Below are 15,563 nucleotides of genomic sequence, written 5' to 3'. Positions count from 1 at the left end.
ATATATATCAGTTCTTGTACTTGTCCCCAATATACACGTATCATTTTCAGGAAATGGCTGTATATCTGAAAACAGAGACTAAAACTTTCTTATTTTATCCTTCCTCTTCTCTTTTCTAAGACTCACCGAGAATGATACGGCAAAAATGACCAGGTATTCCTATTGCATGCTATTTCACACAGTGAGATCAGCATTTTATAATAAATGTTATGCTTCTGTCTTGTCTTCTTGCAGCTTTGATATAGAGGACTATATATCCTAACTATTGAAAGAAGAAGATGCATGTGTTCAATACCTACAGCTACTGAATTCTTTTTGCAGTGATCTTATAAACAACTGGATATGTGGCTCTTATACACCAGCATGAATCACAGGCAAACGTTGTAATGGAAAAACTAAAGTTTGGTGCCTCTGAATTTAGTGTATCTTTGTAGTCCATTTTTTCAGTGTGCCACATAGGCCAATTGTCTGTCTGTCATTAGAGGAGTCATTTTATAAGATTTATGGGTGTGATGAACTCTGATTTGGACAGAGGGAAATAAGACTCACACATGAAAAGATTCATCTTCATCTGAATGTTGCCTTCTCCAGGATGCTATTCCCAATTTGTTCTTCTCTTAAGCCAACAGGATGTCTTGTGGGAATTGACCTGTTCAGGGTTCTCATTTTGTGGATAAGATGAGTAGGAGTAATACTCATCTTTTATCCTATTCATATTGATATCAACAAAAACATCCTTAAATATCTTTAAAGACTTCTAGTGACAAGTGCAAAAATCTATGAGTCTTTCAGTGACGTGTGATAGGAATCAAATCTGTTAGAAATTTGTGTGTGTATAGAAACTGAGGTCAATAGCTAAGGGTCAAGATTAGGGCTTAGCTATTTATATATTTGTGATTACATTTCCTACAATACACAAAGGTCAAGACTTATGTAAACATTGAGTTCATTAAGTATGCAAAGGTCAACTATCTTTCCAGTTTGGGGATGTAATTGAGAAGTTTGATACATTTGAAAAACAAAATTGAATCCAAATCAAACTAAACAAATTAAATGAATTTTTCTATGACAATTTAGAGCATCAAAACCTAGCTCAAGACATGAATGATAAAAAAAGAACACACAAACAAGATAGGAAGAGAGAATACATCTTGGTCAAGTTCAAGTTCTCTTACTTCTTCATTCATGTCTAGGGAATTTAAAATTTGACATATGGGACAGAAATGAATGATAGATCTTGTCCCCCCCCCCCCAGTTTCCTAGAAATTCACCATATGTATTTCCATGGATATTCCATATTTAATTTTGTATGTAAAAAAGTATATTTATGTATTTAATGAATTTAAAGAAAAAAGAGATTACTCATGCTCAAAGAGGTTACCTATTAAAATTAAGTACATTGTGGGGCAGCTAGGTGGCACAGTGGATAGAACACCAGTTCTGGAATCAGGAGGACCTGAGTTCAAATGCAGCCTCGGACACTTAATAATTACCCAGCTGTGTGACCTTGGACAAGTCACTTAATCCCATTGCCTTGCAAAAAAAAATTAAGCACATCATGACAGAGTTATATCTATCATGGTCATTGAATCCTTTTGGTCCTAATTTAGGGGAAGATGGTATATTATGTAGAGTGTAGAATGAATGACCTGTGGTCAAATCCTGTCTCTGATACTTTTTAGTTATGTGACTTAGTTTTCTCATCCATAAAATGAGGATTATATTGATATCAACAAAACATCCTTAAATATCTGTAAAGACCTCCAGTGACAAATAGAAAAATCCATGAGTCTTTCAGTGAAGGGTGATAGGAATCAAATCTGTTGGAAATTCATGTGTGTGTGCATGTATATAGAAAATGGGGTCAACAGCTAATATATCTATATCTATCTATCTATCTATCTATCTATCTATCTATCTATCCACATATTACTTTCCTTAACACTTTGATTCAAATTGGATAACAAATGTAAAGTGCTTTGCAAAATTTAAAGCACCATCTATATTCAGTAGTAATGGCTATAATTCAAGACAGACCACAGTATTCATGACACCTTTCAAAAACTTCAAAAAGAATTTTTAAAGTCCATACCTTATAATCAGTAATGTGCTAAGTAATGGGGCTAGAAAGTAAACTCATTAGTCACTACTCTCAAAGAGTTTGCATTCCAATGGAGAGGAAACAATATGTACACATATAATAAGTAAATACAGAATATATATGAAGTAAATACAAGATAATTGGAGAGAGGAGAGGAGGGATCAGGACAGACCTTGTAGAAGTTGGCCAAGATTTAAAGGGATTACAATACATAGTGGAGACAAAAAAAACAACAACCTGGACTTAGAAGTAAGGCTCAGTAGGGAGAGATGGAATGTCAGATAGAAAAAATAATAAGACCAATTTGGCAATCATTTTGCAGGAGGAGGAGTGGTTTTGTGTCAGTCTGGGAAGGTAGGTTCTAAACAATGAAATGGAACAGTTTTCATGTTATCCTACTAAGCCACTATAGCTTTGTTTACAGTGAACTTACATAAAATCTCCTAGCATGGTATCTCTGTATGTCTATATAGATAGAAGTTAAATATAATGTGTATATGCAATATTGTAATATAGAATCATCAGGATTATTAAAAACATTCACACAACGGTTAGTGAAATTCATTTGTCACTCAGTGGTTTTGACTATGGATTCCTCAATCACTTTAGCTGATTCTGTCTAGTATCTATAGGGACATAGTTTTACTATGCTGATTCAGCTAGGAAACAGTGAGTGTTATTGCAAGAGTTCTAAGAGAAAATATGGTAGATTGCTATTCATTTAAAAGTTGTTTATCTTGATCCTTGAGACAACCCCCAAAAGAAGGAATATTTCTTTCTCCTGGTGATACACATAAATATTTGAGATTCCTGATATATTTACTAAGATAATGGAACTCAAAGCTTACAAAGCTTTTGCTTGAGATTCAAAATCTAAAATAAAATAACATAAAATATAAATTTGCTCTGATATATGAAACCTAAAAAATGGAAAAGTGACCTCCATGTAGTTTCTAAATATGAGAGGTTCTGGATGTCAAATTATGTATACCAATAATAGAATCATGGGTTTAGAGTTAAAAAGGCCTCAGAGTTAATCTTTGCAACTCCATTGTTTTACCAGTAACAGAATAAAGCCCAGGGAGTTTTAAGTAAAGGACTTACTTTAATTCACAGAGTGAAATGCAAAGTTAGGTTTTGAATTCACATTTTTCTGATTCCACATGAGGACTCAGTTATATAATAGTTGGTAAGTGATTAGAGCTAATTATGTGTTTGGAACTTGTTTTGACAAACAATAGAAATTAATCTGAACATTTAATCCTCGATCAATAATATCAAGCAGTGATGCATTTGTCCTGCCCTAGTCTAGTCTTCTTAATAACATAATTTTCCATGATATGCAATAGGATGATATTTTTCATGTTTACCTGATTCTATTTTTTTGTATTCTACTATAGTAGAAGAAATATTTCTTTTTTTGGTCAACCAATGTTGAATAGAATTTTTGGGTACGTCAATTGATTAGCCTCTGGAGGGTTCTTGTGCACTCTAGGGCTCTTTGCAGTCTGTCTCCTACATAAAGAATAAATCAACTCCCAGAGCACAAAACACTTTGTAGATCTTGTATCCATAGCTCTTCTTTGAGAGATTGCAAAGGAAGACACCATGACTTTTATTTTTTAGATGCAGAAATCATAACATGGAGAGAATAACGGTCATATGAAGTGAATCATTGTTGATGTTCCTAGGAATGAAATAAAAATCTTTTGACTTTATAAAAGCATGGTTACTGCATGATACCACTTGTAATTAATGAGGACCTGGTTTATCTATTTAATGAATTTTCTAGGACCCTTTTCCCCCCTTTTATTCCTTCTGCTTAATTTCCCCCCTCTTTTTTAAAAATACTATACATTAGTACCTCTAGAAGAAAATGAGCAGGGTTAAGAAAAGGAGACTAAAAAGTTAAATCCATCAATCTTGCTTCGTTTTTTATAGATCTGAGAAATGAAATGATAGAAAAGGGGATAACTCAATAGCTACAATACAGTCTTGTACATTATTATTCATTGTATGTAAATTATCTCTATTCCAATCTTGGCTATGCTACATATACCCTTGTTGCCCTGGGCATATTGCTTAACTTTTCTAGGTCTATTTCATCATCTAGTGATTTAGAGGCAAAACATGATTTTGGAATAGGGTTAATTATTCTTATGCTTTTAAGTCACTTGTCATTTTAATCTTCATATTGACTTAGAGGTAGAGAGTAGAGAGCTGGACTCTGAGTTGGGAAGAATAAAGTTCATATCCCATCTCTGCCACTTACTAGCTATGTAATCCTGAGCAAAAAATTTAATCTCTGTTCTCAGTAACTCCCAAAACCCCTGTTATTCTATTATCCTTTCATTCTGTGACTTGTAGATTTTTTTTTTATTTTTCAATGCAGTCTCTATAAAGAGAGAAACTGCATAGAAAATTCAAATAATTCATGCATCAGTAAGGCATAGTGGTAGGTGCTAGTGTTATAAGAACCAAAACAAAATAGTCCCTGCACTTTCAAAATGCTTACAATTCTAAAGGAATTTTGCTCCACAAACATATTGCCTTAGGGCCTATTGATGAAGAAAGTGTTGTCTGTTTATATATCCCAAGAGAAAAAGAATTGAGTCAAATTTTTCAGCAATTACTTTCAGAAATTACTATTCATATTTCAGGTTATGTAACTAAGGAGTAATATGGATAGGGAACAGAGGCAAAATGCAGAAACTGTCTTTTTCAGTTTCTATATGGGAATATACAAAGCATCCAAAAGACCATCCATTAATCTATTAGACAGACATCTAAACACCCACTGGTATGGGATTTTTTAGTTTCTTTTGATTGTTTTGAGTAGTAGACTGAATGCTTTGAAGACTATGGTGACCAACTTTTTTGCTAAATAGCATTTTATTTTTTCCAATTACATGTAAAGATAGTTTTTGACATTCATTTTTATAAGATTTTGAGTTACACATTTTTCCCTGCTCCTCCTTTCCCTTCCCCCTCCCCAAGATGGAAGCAATCTGATATAGGTTATAGATGGGATATTATGGAAGCACATACTTGTGTTGTAAAAGAAACAGAAGAAAAAGAAAAAGCCACAAAACAAAAAAAAACAGTGAAAATAATATGCTTTGAGCTGTATTCAGACTTCATAGTTCTTTCTCTAGATGTGGATAGCATTTTCTATAAGAGCTACTTTTGAAGAGTATGATCAATGCAGACTTTGCCAAAGACTGGTTCCCTAGGGGATGTTATTACTGACTCAAATGATACACAATGGTGGTTGGAGTGAGGGAAAAGCTAAAAAATGAAACTTTTCTACCCATGGGAATTGAAATATTTATATATGGCCTTCAATATTTTCCATTGTATGTAAGACATTATTTCATTCATTTATATTCATTCATTAAGACATTATATTGGGCAAGGAAGGCAATAATATTTTTCTTATAAATATTGTTTTGGATATCTTCTGAGTTGTATATGATAGGAAAGGCAAATGGACTAGTTGTATGCATGGGTAAGAAATAACAAGCTGACATTCAGAGTTTTCCACTAGTACTTTTATAATGTCAGGAAAAAGCACTTTATTGAGTAGGAACCCAAAGACAAATTTAGAAGACAAGGACAATAAGGATAAGAGTTGTACAGAATGAACAGGCATCTGTAATATTGGTAAGAGTGTCCAAATGTATGAGATCCATTTGAATTTTAGGAATTGATTTGGTTCTTCAAAGGTTCTTTATGTATATTCATTGTAGTTTCTTCAAGTAAATAAAGAGAATTTATGTGTGATATAGTATGGAAATACTTGATGAATTTTCAGTTCTTTGTTCTCTGCTTCTGAGTACTTCTGTTTCTGATTCTCACTTCAATATTTTGATGAAAATGCAACCTAGGTTGTGAAAAATTCTACATATAAATATATGCATATGTATACCTCTATATATGTATATGAAATGTGGAACATCCATCATTCATACACTTTCAATCTTTTATTAAGAATTTTTATATTATAGTAATAAAGTTAACCTAATGTTGGTATGACAATTGCTTCCACTCAATCTGTGTTGTTCAGTTTATTTGATTCTGAATGTTTAAAATAACCCATTAATTAATCAAGGATTTCTCTATCACTTTCAAATGCTCTAAATATTAATATTTTATATAAAGCAATCAGAGTAAGAAAACACCAGCACCATCCAGGGTAAAGATTTGCTGTATTTCATGAAAATCCTTGCAGAGGGAGGATAATAAATCATAGACAATTTAATGTAGAGGTTCATAAAAAAGATGCTGTAGCTACTATTCCCACAGTAATGTGCTAGATGTCTATAACATTTATTTTCTGTATCACTAATTTTTGTCACTTAATCTTGTCATTGATTCTTAACTATTTCATGTTCTAGTATAACTGAAAGAAAGCTAAAGTCAAGGGAAATAAAATTTAGAGCTCTTGATCACTGCTTCCTGAATATGTAAACCTTTACAATATATTTAACCTCTCCAAGACACCATTTTATTATAAATATATATATATATATATATGAGAAAATATATAGCTACATGTATTTGTATTTATACATGTATATGCATCTATATATACTGTCCCAAAAGTCTCAGTGCAGTTTTAAGCTTTCATAGCTCAAACACCATAAATGCTAGTAATTTACAAAAATTTTTGAAATGTTAATTACTTATACTTTTTAAATATTGATTTTTTAAATTAAAATTCAGTACAGCAACTATCTTGCTATACATCACTCTAGTAAATTTTCAAAACCTATAAGACTTTCATCATCTTCTGTTCAGTGACTCAAAGAATTGCATTTATAGTCCTGACCTTAAGATAATCCCCCCCCAAAGCATATTCTGATGCATGTATAACCCCACAAGAAAAATATTTAATGGAACTAGTTCAGGCTATATACATACCAAACAAGAGGACATTCTCTACCAATCCAGTACACATGTTATTCAGAAATAGTTGTTCACTCACTGTATAATGACAGGTTACCCTAACTTGTTAAAATTAAAATTTTATTATTCAAAATTCACAAAACTAAATAAGTGGAAAATGTATCAATATCTAAACTTTCAAATAATTTTTTAGAGATTTGCAGCATTTATACTTTTGAAGTGATGAAAATTGAAAACTGCACCAAGATTTTTTTGGAATATATATATATATATATATACATACATACATACATGTACATTCATGTGCGTGTACAAGAGAGAGAAAGTATAAGTTTGGGTTGACCACTAGAGTGGGGAGAAAGAAGGCTTTTCACGTGCCCAGACCTACCACTCTGACTGCTTCCTCCTTCTCCCATTGATATTTCCTCTGGACTCAATTTTAAGGATCAGTCTCAAACTTCACTCTCTAAATTTTGCCACCGTGGATCAACTGTCTTTTTTCCTCCAACCCCTTCACCCATTTTCCTTTTATATGCTATCTTCCCCCATTAGAATCAGGAACAGACTCAAAATAATTCCTAATAACAAGAAGCACTATAGTGTCTAATCAGTACAGTTACTATTGAGATTTGTTTACCAGGTTAACTGTGAGTGAAAAGAGTAGCATGCAAACTTCAGTGAGCACAAGTTATGATAACTAACTAGGTCTATGACATGAGTATTCTAGCACACTGCTGGCAAACTAGTTGAAAAAAGTATAGCTGATACTGAGTTATATTTACTGTGTGTTCAGTGAAGCATAAGTTTTCCATGAAATAGAGGTAGGAGAAAAATATGAACAGTAAAATGATTTTATTCTCCTTGTCTCTCAAAATCAAAATTAGACATTAGAATTTCATGAAAAGTCCCTTCATTGAGAAAACTGGCTTCCCTCTGCACACACACCACTGCTGACTTCATCAGGGCTTTCTGCATGGTTAGCTATATGGAACACTGAGGGACAAGAAAAGCAAGACCTGCATCTAACAAAGCTACATAATAGAAGCATGCACATGAGGCTTCACAAAGAACTGCACTTATTTTTATTTATTCCTTTCTTTTTTGGTAGACATATAAATTGTATGGTCAGTGAATGTCACTTGATTATGTTTTAGCAGTCCCTATGAAATTATTTTTTTACTTTTTTCTAGAAAACTACATTTGTGGAGAATAAAAAGTGTCCTTTCTCTAAAATTATTAAAAGTTCAGGTGATAGCTACTCATATTTTGTCTTTGCATATATTTTTTTCCTTCTTAAGTATAATCTTACTTTTCATAGTCTAGTCCATCTCAGAAGAATTGAGACAAAAACTATACCCCTAATCATAATCATAATCCTTTTTATACCTTTATATTCACATTAAGTCATCATCAATGACTAGACAGATTAGTTATATGTTCTCCTAGAGCTGATAGAAACAAAACTAATTTTTCTATTGATTTAGCTCCCTTGAACAAATTATCCTGATTTCATGCATCGCCGATGAGTGATAGTCTGGCTACACTACTAAGTTCTGTTCAGAGAATGTCTGGAAGATTATGGTCAGTTCTGAGAGCTCCTATTTGAGGAAAGTCATGGGTCAGCAAGAGAGTTTCTAGAGTAGTGCTTCAAATCTATGCCATGTGGGTCTTGGTTGAAGAGACTAGTGATGTTTACCTTGGAGAACAGATGGCTTATGGGAGATGTAATAGCTTTGATTCAACAAGCTTTTATTAAGTTTCATCTATGTACCAAATGCTAGCCTAGAGTTACAAAAACACACTCTACTGTCTTCCTTCCTGAGTATATACATACCACACACACACACACACACACACACATACACTCTCGACATACAGACACTAACTACATATATACTACAGAAAGAGAGAGAGAGAGAGAGAGAGAGACAGACAGACAGACAGACAGACAGAGAGAGGAAGGAAGGAAGGAAGGAAGGAAGGAAGGAAGGAAGGAAGGAAGGAAGGAAGGAAGGAAGGAAGGAAGGAAGGAAGGAAGGAAGGATGCAAAGAAAGCAAGAAAGGAAAAAAAAGAGAATTCTTGCCCTCAAGAAACCAACATTCTACTTGGGAAAAATAATTTACACACCAATAAGTAAACATAAAATATTTACAAATTAAATGTGAATGCAATTCCCTTGGAGGAAGGGGGGACAAATAATTGTAGAAAACTTAAATGAATCAGAATAGCCTTCATGTGCTTCCTCAAAAAGGAGAGAGTTCCTATTATTTAACATTTTCAAGCAAAGCCTAAATGATCAATTGTCATGTGAGAGATGGTACTTGGATTGAATCTGGAATAAAGTTCAAAATTCATAGTGAAAGAAAAAAGGGCATGATGCTAGCTTGTGCAGAGGAGTGGAGGTTCAGAGAAGCAGGAGATGAAATATATATACATATATATATGTATATATATATATATGTGAATAACAAGAATGCCAACTTCTCTGGACTATAGAATATGTGAGGAGATTTTAATATGAAAGGCAGGCTAAAGCTAGACTATGAAGAGTTTTAAATGCCTGTGTTTTTGTATTTTGTCATAGAGGTGATAGAAAACCAGGGAATGCTCTTGAAATAAATGATCAATGGAACAATATAGTCAGATCTGTGCTTTGGTGAATGACCAGGGCCACTGAGTGTAGGATAGATAGAAAAGATAGACTGGGGGCAGGGAGATCATATAGGAGGCTGCTAATAGTTCATAAAAAAGCCTGAACCAGGATAGAAGCAATGTGAGTAGAGAGAAAGAAAGGAACAGGAAAGACATTGTAAAGATAGAATTTGACAAATTATTAGACTTGAGAAGGAGCAAAAATGAATCTGAGTTACTCAAAGAATGACAGTATCCTCAGCAAGAGCATGAAAATTAGATAGTGATGGGTTTCATTTGGTATATGTTGAGTATATTCCCCAATAGGTATATGAGGTATGTTGGAAATACACAGGAGGGAGATGAGGAAAGGATTTGTAGATTTGAAAATCATCTACAAATGATCATGAAACCCATGACGACCTTCGGAATAGATGTGGAGAATAGAAATGCTAGGACAAAATTCTGAGTTCTACCCACACATAGAATATGACACGGATAATTAAGTGGCAAATGAAATTGAGGAAAAGTAAGACGAAATTGCAGAACCAGGAGAGAACTGTGTTATAAAACCCAAGGAGGAAATTGTATCCAGGAGATGGAGGTGATAACCAGTGTGCAATAATGCACAGATTTAAAAGACTCAGAAAATTATATATGAATTAAAAATTAGAAACACTTATAAACTTGGAGTGATACATTTCAATTGCAAAGTGGAATCAAATTATACTTCAAGAAGTTGAGAAATAATTGATTGGAAGAAGAGAAGGATATAAGGTCCCATTCTATGGAAGAGCAATTAGACTTGTTGTACTCTCCAGGGCCAAAAGAACTAGAAATAGTGATTTTTTTTAAATGACATTTAAGCTTGATATTACCTGATATAAGGTAATTCATTAAAAATTAGTTGTCCAAAACTGAAATAGGCTTCCTTAGCAGACATTATCTCATTCCTCACTGGATATTTCTAAGCAAGGTTAGGATGAATGACTTGCTAAGCATAATATGAAAATGATTCTTCTTTATGGATTAAAGTAAGTATTCTCATATTCTGAGATTCTGTATCAATAAATTTATATAATTGTAGAATAGTTTGATCAGATTAATAGAGTGAACACAACACCTACTTTTACAGGTATATATACAGCATTTACCTTTGGCTTGTTTCCCTTCCTTCTAAAACCCATATTTAATCTGATGTAGATGAATATTTCCTACTTATTATCCAATATGATGGTATCCATTAGTTAAAACAGAAGTATATCATTTAATTTATTTTGAAAGATTTTTCCCCCAATAGTAAATTCTGTTCTCAATTTTCATTTAGAGTTGAGGGGGAAAATTTGGTTCTTAAATGCTTTCTTTTCTCACTGTCTTATTAATTATGTGACTATGACTCTTAATCTATAAATATTTATCCATGGGATTAAGCTTCTCTAACCAACAAGAGCACTATAATCCTTTAGCATACAGACACGGTCACCCTCAGGTATCAGGTTGGTACTATGAGAAAAAGAAAGAAGCAAATTGAGAGTCTTAAAGAGACATTTGCTTTTAGTGAAGAGCTTCAGGAAAGTAATATTATGAAACATTTTGCACAATATCACTGAAGTTCAATAACACAATAAAGTGATGTATTGCCTCAAAATCATCTTGTAGTTATTATTCTTTCAACAAATGGTAATAATGCTTCAGTAGCTTACTCAGTTAAAATATGTATCTACAAAACCATCAGAGACTCATCAAATCTTGAAATTGAAAAGGTTATTGGAGGTCATTTACTTCAATATCCCCCCAAAGGCAGCAATCTTTTCTCCAACCTCCCTGTTTAGAACATCATCTAGCCTCTACTTGAACCATGGCAGACAAAGAAAACTTAGTACTTTATGACACACTATATTTCATTGTTGAGTAGTTCTAGTTAATCAAAGATTCTCTATTCTGAATTAAAATCTGTATTCCTGTGTATTACATGCCCCCATTTTGCTTTCTGGGACCACAAGAAATAATTTTAATGCTTTGGCAAATATTAAAAGAATTATCATTTCTATTCTTTGACCTGCAAATGTCCATTTCTTCAACCACTGACATTTTGATATCCTAGCTGTCTTCTTTCAAACACTTCATTTTGCCAGGGTCTTTCTCAAAAAAGTAATGTTCAGAACTGGGCACAGGACTTCAAATGTAATATGATCAATATTATACAATGTGATTTCTGCCTTCCTTTATCTGAATACTGGATTTCTACTCATGTAAACTAAAACTGCCTTAGGGTTTTTGTTATTTTAATCAGCCATATTAAAGTATTAATTCATGTTTTAGTAGTAAACTCAAATTCTTATTTTCTTTATAGCACAACCTACTCTTAAACCAGATCTTACCTATCCCATCTTGTATATAATAATTTTTGAGTCTAAATGAGGTTTACTTTTATCCCTATCAAGTTTTACCTTACATGTTCTTTTTATCATTCCAAACTACTGAGGGTTTTCAAGTTTTCAGTGTATTATCTATATTCTGTAGGAATGTACAAGTATATTGACTGCATCTTCCTCCAAGTCAGTAAAAAACAAAATTGTTGAATATCTCAGAGCTCTGGTTTAATGTCATGAAACTACAGGATAAACCACACTGGTTGAAATTTATCAGTTACTAATTTTTTAGATCTAGTTGATGAATCAAATATAAGTTTACCTAACTATGTTATGATTCTCATCACACTTTTCAGATGAATATGAGAGATTTGTCCAATTCTGTGTTCATATCAGTGTATACTATGAGTCTAGAATTCCCCTAATCTACAAGTTTAATAAGATAGGAATAGGTATTGAACCACTGAGTTCCTCAAATAAGGAACTGCCAGGGAAGGAAATCCTTCTAATTCAGATCAAGAATTTCTTTATATTTTAGTCTTAGAGAGTTATGTCAGTGCACTAAGGAAATTAAGTGACGTGGAAAGGGTCATCCTGTCAATATAGATCAGAGGTTAATTCAAGTTTTCCCAGCTTCAAAGTCATTTTTCCTATCTGTCACGCTTCTAACTCTACCCAGAGAATATGAAATGAGTTTTATTCATCATGACTTGACTTATTTATTATTAACTCTCTTAATTATATTTGATTAATAGTGTCAAAGAGGCTAAATGCTTTGTGTGATAATAAAATGTGTCCTTAAATTTAGCTTTTTCCATGATAGTATGCAACTGCTAAGATACCCAATAAGGGGTATTTCTTAGGTAATAATAATGATAATAATAGCATATTTAAGGCACTATATAAGATTTGCAAAGCATTCTTGCATATATCATTCCAGTTGATACCTGCATTAATCCTGGAGATTAAGTATAGGGATAAAAATTTCAATTTTATAGGACAAAAAAAATTAATCTAGAATCAGAGGGCAACTAGGTGGTACAAGAGCTAGAACACTTAGCTTGGAATCAGAAAGATATCTTAATGAATCCAAATCCAACCTCAGATACTAACTCTGTGGCCCTGGGCAAGTCATAATCCTTTTGTCTTAGTTCCTCATGAGAAAAATCAGCTGGATAAGGAAATGAAAAGCCATTCCAGTATCTTTTGCCAAGAAAACCCCAAATGGTGTCACAAATAGTCAGACATGACTAAAAATAGTAACAAAAAAAATTAAAGAGTTAATAAGTATTAAAAGTGGAATTGAGACTCTCAAACTCTGGCCTTGCTGGCACTAGTTTTATGACTAAAATCACTATAGGGACATGTATCCTAATTTAACAACTCTCTTCATTTGTCACAATGAAACAAACAAATCAGCTACCAGTATTGTTAGTTAGTAGTTCCCTTGGCAGTTAGCCCATTTGGTAGCTAGTAAATGAATATGCCACATAGCTATGAGAGATTACACTAGACCCACCTAATTTAGAATTTTTTCCAATGTCATTGAAAAGTCCCCAGGCACTAGAGGAAAATGGTTTCTATTCTCACTCCCCAAGAGGGTGAGCTGAGAGTGAGGTTTACAAACAGAAAAGAGAAAAGTAGACGTATGATTTTAGGAAGGAAAAGTAGGAAAGTATTAAGAGAAATGACAACAACGCTTTATGAAATTCATTCTCTCTATCTCTCCCTCTTTCTTTCACACATCTCACTCACTCATTCACTCACTCACTTACACACACACACATATACACAAACACACACACAACTTCATTTGTGACATTTTATCCACAAAGGCAAATTGTTTTTCATTTTAAAAAAGCACACATATACAAAAATCGTTTCCTTCCTTGCATATTATCTTTTGTTCAAAGATATTGACAGTACCAGAAGGAAGAAGGAGCACTTAGTCATTACAAATAGTTATTTTAGAAATAAAAATGCTTTCCCAATGAGTTTACATGACAAAAGGAAGATTTAGCAGCAACAGATATATACCATCTGGTATTCCAATCTCCTTGAGGAAAAAATAATGTATGTAGCAGGAAGAATTCTCCTGGGATTCCATTGGATGAGAAATAGAGCTATAGAAGCCCACAACCTCGAAGAAAATAAAAGCTCTTACAGTCTTGCATCTTCTTGCGTGATGTCTTCCATTTAGAAAAGTCTCCCAAAGTTAATGTGATCTTGGATAGAAATGCATCATTTGTTAACCGGAGCTCCAGAATAGAACTTCATTCAGTTAATGTTTTCACAATGGTATCTTTAAAAAGCTTCCCATCCACCCTTTAAACCTAATCAACTGCTAATTATTCCAGAGCTCCCAAAAAAGAACAATGGTTTGATCTATTTGTCTTCTTAAGCTTGCCATACTGAATGCAATAGTCATTCTCTTTGGTACAGTGCACACTTTAAAAGCTGATTCATGCTGAGTTTAATGTGGCTTTCAAAAGACTTCTTTTGGCATGTTAATTAGATTCTAAAAATGTAACTCCAATTGAGTTTTTTTTTTAATTTTCATATTCAGTTTATATGTTTTACTTAATCATCTCAAAATTGTATATCTGAAGGAAACTTCCAAAAACCCTATGTAAAATGAAATGTGGCATTCCATCAACTCTTGAAAAATAGCAGTTGCTAATATAAGCCAACCTTTGCTTCAAAGAATCCAAATGATTGTGACTAGTTAAAGAGATTGGTTATTTGTTATTGTCACTTAAAAAGACATCCTTGCTACCTTGAAGGATTATCTAGGTTTTGAACCAGTTTCAAGTTAACAAGTGTAATTTTAAAGTTTATGTGAAATAGACTTTTCAAAGAGCTACTGATCCTATTGATATTTCTCAAGCACTAAAGCAATGATGTAGACTTGGTGACCAGTCATGACAATGGTTGACACAATAACAACAGTATTGTAAAGACAAGCAGCTTTTTAAAAACCCTAAGAACTCTGAACAATGACCACTGATCAGGATTCAAGGAGATTGATGAGGAAACAAGCTCTCCACCTCCTGCTAGAGAGTCTATCAACTCTGGGTTCATAATGAAACATCTCTAATTTTGGACATGATCCATGTGGGTATTTGTTTTCCTTGACTCTGCACGTTTGTTAAAAGAGTTTTGCTTTTCTTTCTTTTTTTTCCAATTGATGTAGAAAGGGAATGGGGAGTAGAAAAAATAAATAAAATAAAAAGAGGCAAAATATGGAATTAGATTCATTGAGCAGATTTCTATAAAGAGCTTAGAAGACTTTGTGTCCTGAGTTGAAATGTGATAAAACTAAGGGGCTAGTTGTGCTTTACAATTTGATAAAGTGGAAAGAAGGGCATTTATATGTATAGTGGATAGAACACTATGCCAATGAGACTTTTGTTCATGAATTCAAATCCTGTTTCAGATACTAGCTGCATGACCTTGAGCAAGTCACTTAACCCTGTTAGCCTCATTTGTTAAAGGAACTTCATTCAGTTAATATTTTCACAACTGTAAATTGAGTTGGACAAGGAAATGG

General features: G+C 33.2%; 1 protein-coding gene across 1 annotated transcript in view; it reads left to right on the top strand.

The window, feature by feature from the left end:
• The window catches only part of HS3ST5 (heparan sulfate-glucosamine 3-sulfotransferase 5), a 348,852-nt gene that overhangs the window by 50,346 nt on the left and 282,943 nt on the right, over nt 1-15,563 (top strand). The window lies entirely within an intron of this gene.

This window comes from Macrotis lagotis, chromosome 5 (genome assembly GCF_037893015.1).
Source record: "Macrotis lagotis isolate mMagLag1 chromosome 5, bilby.v1.9.chrom.fasta, whole genome shotgun sequence".
NCBI classification, from domain to species: domain Eukaryota; kingdom Metazoa; phylum Chordata; class Mammalia; order Peramelemorphia; family Peramelidae; genus Macrotis; species Macrotis lagotis.
This window is presented reverse-complemented; position numbering and strand designations above follow the sequence as displayed.